The 10,578-nt window shown below is 50.1% G+C and overlaps 1 long non-coding RNA gene across 1 annotated transcript; it reads left to right on the top strand.

Moving 5' to 3' along the window:
* Positions 1 to 450: 450 nt before the first annotated feature.
* LOC114816909 lies at positions 451 to 7,189 on the top strand. Its single transcript, XR_003764713.2, has 3 exons — positions 451 to 697; positions 5,697 to 5,794; positions 6,995 to 7,189. It is a non-coding gene; the product is annotated as an uncharacterized LOC114816909 (long non-coding RNA).
* Positions 7,190 to 10,578: the final 3,389 nt, after the last annotated feature.

Below are 10,578 nucleotides of genomic sequence, written 5' to 3'. Positions count from 1 at the left end.
CGAGCTCATGCTCTTTCCACGAGGCCACGTGGCTTCTTGTAGTGTGCCCAAAACCATTTGAGGCTGTGCTTCCCTTCGGCCTGAAGATAGCCGTTCTTTTTCTTGCACACATCTGTTCTCCTGGGCATATGTTTTAGTATCCGGCTATCGTTCACTCGCTTTCTGTAAACGCATCCATTCGCTAGAGTGCCCAGTCCTTGCTACAACCTCCCAAATGCCTGATTTAGTCCTCTGCACACAGTAAGTGCTTCATGCAGACCACTGACAGATTTTATCTCCCGGCCCTGTTGCTCGAACACCGCAGTTGATGCCGCCATTTAGGATTTAATTGTTAGCCCTCATGATTTGCCATTCGGTTTCAAATCTGGTCCGTGGTGGTCACGGATGAAATTGCTCAGGAGCAGTTCCGACTGATCCCTGTGCCTCCTTGTACGTCTGCTTCCAGAGCCCAGTCTGTGTCAGCATCCGGCGGATTCTGGACGGCCTCCTCGGGCATCGGTCGAGCCACCGTCGGTTGCCTCCGAAGCTGGTGAGACGGAAGAGTGAGTCCGAAAGGAGTTCTGACCCAGCTTCCAGGCCTTTGGTTGTCTTCAAACACGGGCCCGTTGCTCAGCCCCGCTGTCCTCCAGGGGTGATGAGGACCCTTTCCCGTATCTCTGCCCCTTCCCGTTCTGAGGACTTCCGGACGGAGGGTTGGGTAAGAGTTTTCTTTTTCAAAAACGTGGACCGGTTGGTGTGTGAAATAGGGAGCTGGGGTCTCCAGCTAGTGCAGGGGAGAGGGAAGTCTTACTTCTCCCATCGACTGTCTTCATTTCTCCCTCTGCCCACTCCCAACCCACCCCTCTAAACCTACTAATGATTCTTGGCTGTTCCACCAAGGTGCAGAGGGGGGCTGCAACTGGTGGCCTTCAAGGGGGGAGAGAGAGGAGGAGAGAGGGAGGGAGAGAGAGAAAGAAAGAGGGATGAGGGAGAGAGAGAGAGGGAAAGAAAGAGGAAGAGGGAGAGAGAGAGGGAAAGAGGAAGAGGGAGAGAGAACATACTCTTAGATGGGCAGCAGGGGAGAGAGAAGGGTGACATGTATAAGGATGAGGACGGGTAAGGATGACTGTGTGTGTGTGTGTTTGCGGCAGTGTGGGGGTTGATGTGGTGGAGTTGGGCTGATTCAGGTCGAAGCTGGTGGGAACAGTGCTCACTTCCAGTGAGGGGGGGGAAGGAGAAGGGGAACCAGCATAAAAGGCCTAGGTGGATGGCAGGAGGTTCATCGTAAGTCACTTAGGAGGTGGGCAACATAAACGATGTAAAGTAAGACCACCTTGATTACTAGAATAATAATAATAATACTAATAATGTTGGTATTTGTTAAGCGCTCACTATGTGCCGAGCACTGTTCTAAGCGCTGGGGTAGACACAGGGGAATCAGGTTGTCCCACGTGGGGCTCACAGTCTTAATCCCCATTTTACAGATGAGGGAACTGAGGCACCGAGAAGTGAAATCACACCAAAAAGGCCACTCTCATTACTATCATTCAACAAGGGGTGTAGGGAGTGTTGGAGGTGTTGAAAGGTAGGACTTTTTCAGGAAGACAAAAGTGGTAACCTCTCAATTCCCCAGACCTCTCAATTCCCCAGACCTCCATTTAACTATCAAAACTCAGCCTCCCCGGTCTCCCCACTACCCTCTTTGTCTTCCTTTTCCCTTCGTCCTTTCCTCTCCTGCTCCCCCGGGAGATGGGGCAAGTGCAGCAGGTGGTTGGGAGGAAAGGGGGAACGGGGAGGGAGGGACGGAGGGATGGATGGAGGGAAGGATGCAGAAAGGGATGGAAGGGAAAAGGGAGGTATGGAAGGAGAGTTGAAATGGAGAGAAGTAGGGAGGGAAAGGCAAAAGTAGGGGGGAGGGGGAAGATGGGACACATACAGACCCCCCGACCTGTCTTGCAAACCCCAGTCGGGGCAGTTTGGATGGAGAAAGGCAACCGACAGCTAGCTGTGCCTGTCCCAGTTCCGACCCAGCAGGGCTCCTGCCCCTCCCGAGGCCTGGCTCTGACCCCCCCTCCCCCAGCCGCCTCCGTGCTCCCCCCTCCCCACCTCCGTCTGCTCGGCGCCCCCCCAGTTTGGGCCCAGTCACAGGGCAAGGGGAGACTTTTGTCTGCAGAGTCGGTTTGCGCATTCATCTCCCGATAAATTGTTTATCCGAGTTTTAACGAGGGCGCCTCTCGCCCAGCCCTTGGAGACAGGGTCCAGGGTGTGTTTGTCTTTTTTAGGTGGGTAGAGGGGAGGCGGTGGGATGGGGGAGATGGGGATGGGAGGTGGGGGGAGAAGGGGGAGACGGGGAGAGGACGGTGACACTTTGCTTCCCTGCTCCAGGCCCTTTCTCTCAGGAGGCAGAGACTGACACATCCCCAGGGAAGGACTTGGCCAAGGAAATTAGTAGCTGGGATGTAAGAATAATAGCAACACACGTATGTACACAGACCCCCGTTTACGCTCACATATACACCTTGCACACATCCCCCCAAACATGTGCATATCCACCAGCCCTCCCTGGGCACCCACATGCACGCACACACATACACAGCACAGTTATATGGTACTCTCCCAAGCGCTTAGTACAGTGCTCGATAAATACGATTGACACACACATACACCCCCCCTAGAAAATAGAAAGTCACCCACTAATAAGTCATTTTTTCCAAAGGGGGATCTTATATATGGCGCCTCCGCATCGATAACGTCCCCCTTCTCCCCCCGGCCCTCCCCTGCCACACACATGCGAGTGTGCATCTGAATATCAGGTTTTTCCCCTCCCCCCCCTGCCTGCTTATTAAGATAGATGTTTATTGAGATAAAGTGGTCTAGTCTCTAGCTCCTTTCTCAAAGGGCTATAGATAACATGGCGACAGGCGTTCAACGGAGCGAAAAATAAAGCGAAAATCCGTCTCCAAATGCCAGGGCGTGTCAGCTATTCACGGTCCCGGTCCGGGGAGAGCGCTCACCCGCGGTTGTCCCACTCGGGGTTTTCATCCTACCCCCTGCCTCCACCCACACCCCATGACCATAGCATCAGAGGAGGGGTTGGAGAAATTTTTTATGGAGAATTATCCAAGGTCTAATGAAGGATGGCTATTTTGCTGGAAGGACTAACCTCTGTCTCTCTCGGCTACGTCATTTTTCTGGCACCAAAGAGAAGGTTGGTCCCACCCAAGTGAATGACCTGCTTCATGCACAGAACTCTTAAAAACACCTTCGTCCTTCAGTATCTCTGCCCGCACACACCTATGCACAGTGCTTAGTGCTTAGAACAGTTCTCGGTACATAATAAGCGCTTAACAGATGCCATTAAACTCAACCCCTAGAGCCCATTACGGCTGGGATCTGAATGGCATCTCTGAAGGAGAGCACTGTGGCCGCACTCGGCATTAAGGACCCTGGACCCTCTTTTCCCAGACCAAATTCACACACAAAATGGTTCTTTGTGGAAGATCACAGGATCTCCCTAGAGGTGATATGAAGTGCTTAATCTGTGCTAAACTCTGTGGTGGACACAAGATAATCAGATCAGATCCAACCCCACAGTCTCAAAAGAAGGGGGAACAGGTGTTCTATCCCCATTTTACAGGTGAGGAACCAGAGGGCCCAGAGAGGTTGTGACTTGACCAAAGTCACGCAGCAGGTGAGAGGCCGTGCCGGGACAAGAACTCACTTCTCCTAACGTCCAGACCCATGCATTTTCCTCTAGCTCATACTGAGTATGTCCCCGTGGGGACCCCTGAAAACCCCCAACACATACTCGCGCGCGCACATACACACACATAAACATCCCCCCCCTCCAGAGCAACTGCGTTCTCCTTCCTGGTCCCCCCTGAACTTGGGCACCGCGGGGTGCAACAACAGAAGTCTTGGCAGAGGGAGTCTGGGCAACTCACCTAACTCTTCTATGCCTCACTTTCCTCACTTTTAAAATGAGGATTAAAATATCTGTTCTCTCACTCACTTAGATTGAGCCCCATGTGGGACCGGGACTTGTATCTACCCCAGCACCCAGAATAGCGGTTGGCACCCAGGATGCCCTTAACAAATACCATCATCGTGGTTATTATTATTACTATTATTACTCTTAAAAAGTGTCCATATTGGATAGGGTGTAGGCAGCCTGAAAACTGGACTGTCACCACGGTATAAAATGACCTGCTCTTCTGAAGGAGGGGGGGCTTACTGGACAACAGCAGTTCAACTCTCAAGGCTGAGAGTTGGAAGGGAGATCAAAATCTCAAGATCTTGATCAGAGAAGCAGCGTGGCCTAGTGGATCGAACACGGGCCTGAGAGTGAGAAGGACCTGGGTTCTAAACCCGGCCCCGCCTCTTGTCTGCTGTGTGACCTAAGGCAAGTCATTTCTCTTCATTCATTCATTCCATCCTATTTATTGAGCACTTACTGTGTGCAGAGCACGGTACTAAGCGCTTGGGACAGTATAATACAACAAAACAATATAACAATACAATCCCTTAATACAGTCTAGGGTACTGTACCTCAGTTACCTCATCTGTAAAATCAATCGATGGTATTTATTGAGCACTTACTTTGTGCAGATCACTGTACTAAGCGCTTTGGAGAGTACAAATACAACAGAATTAGCAGACACACAACAAGCTTAGCGTCTAGAGGAGTTTACAGTCTAGAGGGGATTAAGCCTGAGCCCCACGTGGGACATGGGCACGGTCCAACCCGATTAGCCTGTATCTACCCCAGTGCTTAGTACAGTGCCTAGCACATAGAAAACACTGAACAATATACCATTAAAAAAAAAATCACCATTCACCAGTTTCATACAGCAGCAACAGTGGTTGTCAGCTGTTCTGTTGCCCATTCGGTGTTTTCATTTCCAGCGCTTAACCTCCCTCTGCCTTAGCTCCCGCTGTCGAGTTCGACACTGGGTCGAAAGTGGTGCTCGCATCCATGGGGACTTGGGAGGAGATCACGAGAGCTCTGAAATGAGGTGCGGGGGAGTCAGGACGTTGCCCCCAGCCATGTGATCTAGGCTGTAGCACTGGTTTACACTCCCCTGTAGCATTTATGTGCATATTTTCATCCTCTATTACTTCCTCCTGCCTGTAGTTTATTTTAGTGTGCCTCCCCGGCTTGACTGTAAGCTCCTTGAGGGCAGGGATCACGTCTACTGACTGCGTTGCACTCCCCCAAGCGCTGAGTACAGTGCTCTGCCGACAGTGGGCATTCAGTACATTCTCTCGATTGATCTGATCGATTTGGCCAAGTGTTTCTCTACGTGCCCCAAGGAACACATGTGAGGGGTTGCGTCTCTGGATGCCTGGCATCTAAAAAGCCTTCTGTATGCACTACCTAAAACCTCGGGCTAGGCCGACTAGATGCCCCAAAGTTCTGTGAATCTGCTAGCCAGTTGTACGATAGTGAAAAACTGAGGTCTGGGAAAAAGAGAGAATGCAGGACCGGGTTTTCATTTCTATAGGTAATACCAAAAGGTCAGGTCGTGGGCTTAAATTGAAGTCTGAGGAAAATACAAATACAACTGTTGTCTGGCAAAAAAATTGAAATTTTTCAGGTCCTTCTTCAGTCCATAAAGTTCCCAGTCAGCAGAGACCGCCTCACTCTGAGGATGAGTAAGTGTGGAAAGAATTAACGAGTTTTGTAGGCGGTAATTTCCTTTGGAACCTGTCTGCAGGGATGCTGAATCCTCAGTGCCATTTTCTAGAACAGACTTGGTTTGCCGAATCTGACATCTCACCCAAGAAAGAAGAAATTGAGGGGAAATCAGAATTGGTGAGGACCCTTTTGTGTGTGTGTGTGTGTGTGTGTGTGCGTGAGAGAGAGTGTGTGTGTGTGTGTGAGAGTGTGTGTGTGTAAGTAAAAGTAACTGTTCTGGTGTGGTTTCAAGAGTTTCAGATCCCAAGAATCTACAGGGAAGTCTGCTATAAAGGAAACACACACACATTAAGGGGACGGCGGCATTGAAAAGCATCCTCACAGTTTAAAAATACCACTTGAGTCTTTATGTAGGATGAAAGAGAATTTGGATGAAGCTTTGGGGTTCTGCCCCCTAATTTTGGGAAAGGAGAAGGCTGAAGATTGATTTGGCAGATAAAGTGAAAATAGAGATTCTCCCTGGGTTTCCAGATTTGGAAATGAGCAGTTAGTGACTTTGGGGTCTAAGAGGCTCAGAAGATAAAATTCTTCTCATCTTGTAGCACTTCTCAAGGGTGAGGAGTAGGGATCTTCATTATTGCTTTTCTCTTTCCTTTTCTTCTCCTCCCCACCCTCCTTCTTTCCCTTTCTCTCCCTCATCCGCTCTCCCCACCTCCCATTCTCTCTCCCTCTTTTTTCTCTTTTCACCTCTTCCTCTTTCTCCCTCTCCTTCTCTCTTTTTCTTTCCCCTCTCTTTTCTCCCTCTTTCCCTCTCTCATCCAATCTCTTCTTCCCTCTTTCTCTTTCTCCCTCTCTTTCTGTCCCCCTTGTCTTCCTCTTTTCCTCTCCCCACCACTTTTCTCTCTCTCCCCCCCGCCCCCTTTTTCCCTCCCTCCCCATATTTGACTCAGTCCAGGGACTAATTAGTTCAGGCAGCTGAGGGGGGTTTATATATAGCCGCCGAACACTTCTAGCAATCTAGTCACGTTGGTATAGGACTTTCTTCAGGCCCCCTCCCCCCCATAATGAAGCATGACTGTAGTAAAACAAGGCTTTTGATCATGCTTCTTCTCATCACTTTCAAGACAAACAGTGTCTAAGAAACCCCCAGCTGCTTTTATTTTTCTTATATCTAGGGTTACGCCTCGGATGTATTCACCCATCTTTATCGAAAACGCTCTCAATTTTTTTTTTTAATCACTGGATCCCTCTACCGTAACTTATCGAATGCACCGGGCCCAGGGAATGGAGGGTTAAACGTTATGTAAACAGCTCTTCCCCTAACCCCCAAGGAGGACTTTTCGCTGCCTCTAAAAACTCTCAAAACTCTCCTCGTAGTTTGCCTCGGATCGGATCACCACAGGAGGAAGATGGGCCTTGGATAGCGGCCGACCAGTGGGATTAAAAGGATGTGCAAGTTGATGAGACTTTATGATTCTTGGTGACCTATTATGTCTCGGGATGAAAGAAAATTGAGGAAGGGGAGGGGGTGTGGGGAGTGTATTAGAGCAGAAATAAATGATCTGATCCCTCTGCTGCCTCCAAGTTGAATTCAAAGCACTGTACAATTTCACATAAGTGTCTTGTTCCTTACACAATGGCTTAACCATGTTAACTAGTTCATTTAAGGCTTGATTTAACTCTCAAAGGGTAATCCCTTAAAATGCCCCAAGAAAATTCTTGGTAGCGACGGGTTGTGGGGGTGGCGGGGTTGGGGCGGAGGGAGGAGGAGGAGGATGGGGGGGGGCGAGGTGGAAGGGGAAGAAGGAGAAGGAGAGGAGGAAGCAGCTGGGACGCCCCACACCGGTTTCACGAAGCGGCATCTTAAACGTGAAATTGCCTCTCTCCCTCTGGAGGATTTGAGTCGCTGCGGATGAGCCTTTAAGATGCAATAAAGGCACCGTAATTATCATGCCAGGGGGTAAGAAAATCCTGGCAGATCACGTTTTATAGAAAGTCACTTGGATTTCAGGCCGTCGTAAGTGGGGAGGGGGCCAGGGTAACTCAGCTGTGAATGCCGTTACCTAGACTTTGGGGTCATTCTTATTGCCCCACTGCAAGGTTAAATATGCCCCTCATAAGATACTTGGGCCACGTGTTGGGGTAAAACAAGCTGGGCAGAGGGGCGCACTCTCCCAGGTGGACACTCGTCCTCTCTAAGTTTGTCATGGGGTCCTTGGGTGTGATGAAGAATGGGATGAGTTGAACACTGGGAAACTGGGTTCTCACCTTAGCTCTGCCAGCCATCTGCAGGGTGACTCTGGTCAGTCCCTTAAACTCCCAGGGCCTTGGCGACATCTTCTGTAATAATAATAATAATAATAATAATCATTGTATTTGTTCCAGCCTTTATTGGGTGCCAAGCACCGGGGTGAATACCAAAAGATCAGACCCGGTCCTTGTCCTACACGAAGCTCACAGTCTGAGAGGGAGGGATAGCAGGGATCTTGTCCCCATTTTGCAGATGAGGAAACCGAGGCCCTGAGACTCGCTAAGAGTTTGTGGGTTTATAGAAGCTTGAGTATCTAGGGGTGTTTGGGCTAGCTTTCTTCTCTTTCTGTACTTGGAGCTTCTTTCTGTGCCTCAAGTCTGAATTCTTAGCCCCGTCTCACAGTACCCAGATTTCTCTCAGTAACTATCTCTCCACCTCTCTCTGCAGGTGGTAAAGGTCATCTCTGCAGGCCAATGACTACTATTGATACTCCCACACATCTGTGAGGGCTTGGTGCTAACCAATCAGTCAGTGGTATTCATTTGGTTTCTTGTCTTTACAGAATACTGTACTGAGCACTTGAGAGAGCTCATGAGATGAGGCTTTCACTTTTCACTTGATTGCAAATGCTACTCCTTGTCTAGAGGTGGGAGGGCAAGGTGGAAATAGCCAGTGAGCTCAGCCATGTCCATCTTCCAGTCAAGATGGGTTACATGGCCCAGGGTCAGGTCTAAACTGGTCCCGATAATTTGGAAAAAATGGGTTACGACCCAGAGTTCCAGTCTACCCTGTCCAAGAGAAACAGGTTGTAGATTTCCTTTTTGCCAGAGTCAATTGCTGGCAGATCTCAGAGTGTAGGCCTGAAATAATTGATAGTTGTGATATTTGTTAAGTGCTTACTATGTGCCAAGCATTGTACTAAGTGCCGGGATGGATACAATCAAATCGGGTTGGACACAGACCCCGTCCCAGGTGAGGCTAACGACCTCAATCCCCATTTTACAGAGGAGATAAGAGAGGTCCAGAGAAGTAAAGAGACTTGCCTAAGGTCACACTGCAGATGGGCCGGGGAGAATCCAAGCCCCGACCCCTCCCCTCTCATCTCCCAGTGGGGCCCTTGGAGGGAGACGGGGGGGTGGGTCGCGGGAATGAACAGAAGCCAGGGGACGAACTCTGGGATATTGTACCGGGATTTCTCTAGTATATGAACAGGGCACGGGGGGCTGGGAGATGTGACCTATCTCCTCCTCCTCATCTCTCTCTGAAGGGTGTCCACAGGAAAGGAATTCTGTGAAATGGGCAGACCGTTTGTAATGCTTGAACAACCTGGAGTCATTCCCGGATTTCAGTTCCTCATCATCCGCATTCAGGCTTAAGGAGGCCTAGTAGGATAGGGATGTGTCTGCCACGTTCCGGCTACTGCCGGGCAGGAGGAGGCGGTGCCTGGAGCTGGAACCCGTTGCTTGCCGTTGGACTGATCCGCCCCGTTGGTCACTATGGGGTAACTCTTCCACCATCCACCTTACATATGTTGAACGCTGCTCCAGGCACTTGGAAGCATATCATAATATTTAAAGACACTCTCCCTGCCATCAAGGGGCTTAAAATGTAACTCTCTTGAATCAGAAGCCCCCAGAATATTGTGAGTGGCTGAAACAGAGTAATAATATTTGTGGTATTCCTTAAGCTCTCACTGTGTACCATACACTGTACTAAGTGCATGGGTAGATACAAGTTAATCACGTCGACCACAGTCTCTGTCTCACACGGGGCTCACAACCTATGTGGGAGGGAGAACGGGTATTGAATCCTCCTTTTAACAGATGAGGAAACTGAGAAGTTAAGTGACTCACCCAAAGTCACACAACTGGCAAGTGGTGGAGCCAGAATAAGAACCCAGGTCCTCTGGCTCCAAGACCCACGCTCTTTCCTCTAGGCCACTCTGCGTCCATGATGCCGCATAGGGGGCTGCCGGGGGCAAATGCCACCACCGCAGTGAAGGCCGGCCAACCCCGGGGGGCTTAGGAAGGTCGATCTGACATTGACCTTTCATTTGCACTTACAAGTGCCAATTTTTCGCCATGAGGGTGGTGAAGGTGGGCAGGAATTTTAAGTCGAGCTGAGGACTGGGACCACGTGACCCCTTCGGGTCTTCCAGCACTGACTAGAACACGATCGGTCTGGTCAGGGCGCCGGGGTGAGCGAGGTGGGGAATCCACTAGCATAGTCATGGGGACCACCCTCCCTTCCCTGCTCACCCCCTGGGGAGGAGTGGCTGCCTTTGGCCACACCCGCACCCAGAAATTTCAGGGGGCTTTCATTTTCCATCATGGAGAGCAGGCCTCATTCTAGCTACACACTCACAGCTCCTCTTCTAGGTCCTACAGCACCAACACTGCAAGACACCGAGTAAACGATTCTTCAGAATATTAAATTGCCCAGAGTCCTTCATTTAGGGGAAGTCTTGGTTCGAAGTTGAAATGAAGCCCCGAAAGCCCCTCCGGATCTGAGGGTAGGGTCGGGCTTGACGCTCCTAAGCTAGCCCGTCTTGGGAAGAATGCTATGCGCACACAGTGTGATGCCAGCAAACACTAAATGCCTAAAACTGCAATTAGGGCATTTCAGTAGAGATGCTGCCGCAGTTCAAAGTCTGAAAGGCCGCTTCCATGAAATTCATAATGGGATGAAAGTTCCGTTCAGAAACGACTGA

This window comes from Ornithorhynchus anatinus, chromosome 15 (genome assembly GCF_004115215.2).
Source record: "Ornithorhynchus anatinus isolate Pmale09 chromosome 15, mOrnAna1.pri.v4, whole genome shotgun sequence".
Taxonomy (NCBI): domain Eukaryota; kingdom Metazoa; phylum Chordata; class Mammalia; order Monotremata; family Ornithorhynchidae; genus Ornithorhynchus; species Ornithorhynchus anatinus.
This window is presented reverse-complemented; position numbering and strand designations above follow the sequence as displayed.